We start from the raw sequence: 3,527 nt of genomic DNA, 5'->3' as shown, positions 1-3,527 counted from the left end.
GCCCCGCAAATCCCAGACTTGGGCCTTCATCTCTGCAGCCAGGACCTGTGAGAGCTCGAGAGACTCCCAGGAGAGGTGAAGGACACTGCCCCTCCTCTGCAACCAGTGTACTCCTCCCTGGGGGATTCACGGTGACTTTTCTCAGTGTTCCAGATGACCAGTCCTCTTCCTCGTGCACTGGGCCAATATCTTACACAAGCAGAGATTCTCCCTGTCAGAAAGTTCTGGTTCCTTGACATATTAAATTGCTATCGCCTTCATTCAGCTCCACTCTTCATTAATACTTCTTTTTTAACATTTTCTTTCCCTCTTTGCAGGTAAGAGCTCTACTTTAAAAAGCTCTCTTGTGATCAAGGTGACCATTTGCCTTTTCCCTGTGAGCGTAACTGCATTGTTGCCTATTTTCAAGGGGTTGCCCAGAGATTTCTGATGGTGAGAAAGAGCAACTCCTCTCTGAGGTATTACCTGCCGTGACAGCCTCCCGCAGTGCAGGGAGAGTGAAGTCAGCCTCAGAGAAGGCTCGGTTCTCACCAGCCTTACCCACGCTGCTTAGACCCTCTTACATTCCCTGCTCAATTTTTACATCATGAGGAAGCCAGATCAAAAGGATGTACTAGCAATAGACGTTCATGACACTGGAGGAGATGGAGCTTTCTCCACAACCAGAACAAGTACCATCAGGATGGGAAAAGAAGGGTAGGTAAGTGAACCCCAGTCTTCTGTTGCTAGGGTTTGCCCTGTACTCTAACTAACCGGCCTGTCTCTCTCCTGAGGCTGGGTTACGGTCTAGTAGCCCATGTCACCATGGCTCACTTTTTCTTTCCCTTCACAACTGTCGCCTGTGTTTCAGTCATTTGTCTTTTATTTGCCTTTATTTTTGGTTTAGTGATTCAGGTTGCTTCCTGACCTATCTCAAGTTGTGGTATTTCGAGCCTCTGCAGATACTACTGTTCTACCACTTTCTTGTCCCTGACACCATCTCAAAACTGGGTACCATCTATCTTCATATGAATGGATTTCCATTTTCAATGCAGATAAATAGTTAAGGGTAAAGTTCTACCTACTCTTTTTTTTTTTTTGATTAATTTATTTATTTATGCACACAAGAGCTGGAGTACATGCCAGAGTTGCTGGAGGCGAGAGGATTCAGCAGAGACAGAGGAGGGAGTAGAATAGACAGATTGCTGAGGGGAGCAGCAGGAGGGAGAGGAGAGGTCTGCTGTGCCGTGTGGGTCACCTCCCTGGCCAGGGATTGAACCCCTTCTGCAGTGGTTGGGACAGCTTCATAGTGCTGCTCTGTAACCCCTTGTGCCACGGGGAGACCCCTTACTCTTCTTTTTTTATAGGTTATTTTTATATCATTTTGTGCCTTTTCCATCAGTTGTAATCTCCATCTACTCTTCTTTTTAATGATAGCTCCTTAGCAAGTTTTCACCAGTTACATTGTCCACCCCGTTTTCTAAGTGATTGCCCAAACACTGCACAAAAGAATGAAATCTGTGTGTCCTCCATTGTGTGCACTTATAATCTCCTCGTAGAAAAACTCTTAATTGGACTGGAATGGTTAATTTGCTTTCAAGCCAGACTGCTTTTTTTACTTTTTGTGAAACATTGGACATTTATGCTGTCTCCTGCTCTCCTGCATCCCAGCCACCATCCACAGTTCCCAGGCAGTCATCCCTCTCCTTCCCTCCTTCCAGAGTCAAGTCTCTTCTGTGCTCTTTTCCTGCAATGTGGGTAATTTATTTTACTGGTTCCCAGACTATTTACAATGAAAAAGAAATTCTGCATAGCTTAAAAAAAAAAAAAGAGAAAGAAAGAAAGCCAGTGGAGTGGCCTGTTGATGACAATTTCCCTTCCTTTTCAGCAGGGCCTTTGCCCCTTGATCCTCTTGTTCAAATTGTGTCAACCACTTTTTTTCCCTGTCCTCCCTTTTCTTCTTGTGAAAATCAAAAGTTAGCTTTTCAGAATACTTTTTCCTTGTGTCCCAGGTCTCAGTCCATTCTCTGATTCCATAATTTCTACATCATGAATTTTCATCATGAATCACGACTTCACTTGTTGAAACTTTTCCCTTTGTGCTAGAATGTGATAGATACGTGTTGACTGGATAGGTTGATGGAGCGTGCTGCTACCTGAGAATCCCCTTGGGTGAGCAGGTGCTTGGCAAGAGTGAGGAGGAATAGAGCTTAAATTTCCAAGCTGCAACATCAGTTCACCGCCACAGGATACAGAGGGCCACTTACACAAGATGGCTTGAATGGCCTGGAGAACTTAAAAAACGTTGAAAAAGAAAATCGGAAGAGACATGCTAGGTAGACTTACTACTGAAATATCTAGTTAGAGATTATAGATGATAAGGGAATATGCACATTGAAATGTGTGTAACACGGACGTCTTTTCACACTTAGGTTTGGATTAAAATTTACTCATTTTTGCCAACATTTCCAAGTGTTTATCATCATCATTTCCTGTGTTTATCAGGCACCAGGTTTTAGTTTGTCTCATTGCATTTAGATTAGCTTCACGCAGTTGACTCAGGGTTCTCTGTAGTATCCTCCACTACAAAATCAGTGATTTTCCTGTTACCATAAAGGTGATGGAGAGAGAGTTACTGAGGGATGGATAGAAACCATCTCATTTAACATGAAAAAAATTTTCATTAGATTTCTTCTTTGATTTGGAAAATGAAGGTTCTTACCTTAGGAGATACTGCCTTTTGTAAGTGAAAATTACCTGGCCTCAGTCGTGTCAGTTTCTAATACATAATACACCAAAGTGTTTAAAACACCAACACTGTAGCCTTCAGAGGAGAACAATTATATAATCTATCTGAGCATGAATGGTAAACAAAAAGTGTTAAAGTGGCTCAGTAGCAAGTACTCTTATTTAGTTGCTGCTATTCCCATGTTTGTCCCCTGGCATTTTTGAGAAATACAGACACATTTATTCACAGATACAACTCTCGGTTTATGAAGTTAAAATAACATGATTTCATTGATAAGAACAGGACATGCCGTGAACAAATTGCAGTCTCCAGAGCTTTGACTGAGTCTAAATCAACCCAGTCATTTGCAAATAATAATTGATTCTTATCTAGTTACTCACTGAAAGAATTTACTTGACTTTAGTCTTTTGGACAACTCAGAGATGGAGAACATTTAACGCTAACCAGTTATTTCTTCCTTTATGTCTTTGCTATTTGATTAATGAGGGAGGATATGTTTTTTATAGTTGAAAGAAGCTGTAAATAAGTTTGATGTTATTCTGTTGCAGAATATGGCTGAAGCCTGGAAGATAATGTGGTGATGGTTACTCCAGGGCACACCAGAGGACCTGGCTGACTCCTTCAGGTATCTGGTGGAGAGTACTGACACATTGATTACAACATCTAAGGCCCGACTGGTCTGAAGATGGCTAAGTAAAGTCACTTAAAATTCTGGCAATCATATCTGATACTTGCTTGGGTCTGGCTGTGTGCTGCTGAGTTTGTTTGTGTTTTACAACACCTGACCTAAGCTCTTAAT

The 3,527-nt window shown here is 42.0% G+C and overlaps 1 long non-coding RNA gene across 1 annotated transcript in view; it reads left to right on the top strand.

The window, feature by feature from the left end:
- Positions 1 to 564: 564 nt before the first annotated feature.
- Positions 565 to 3,527, top strand: part of LOC105853790 — a 6,900-nt gene continuing 3,937 nt past the window's right edge. Inside the window, exons 1-2 of the long non-coding RNA XR_001145562.1 lie at positions 565 to 700; positions 3,277 to 3,421. This is a non-coding gene — a long non-coding RNA (uncharacterized LOC105853790). The remainder of the gene's footprint in view (positions 701 to 3,276; positions 3,422 to 3,527) is intronic.

Source organism: Condylura cristata, unplaced genomic scaffold (genome assembly GCF_000260355.1).
Source record: "Condylura cristata isolate star-nosed mole 26May11 unplaced genomic scaffold, ConCri1.0 scaffold00018, whole genome shotgun sequence".
In the NCBI taxonomy this organism is placed as follows: Eukaryota; Metazoa; Chordata; class Mammalia; order Eulipotyphla; family Talpidae; genus Condylura; species Condylura cristata.
This window is presented reverse-complemented; position numbering and strand designations above follow the sequence as displayed.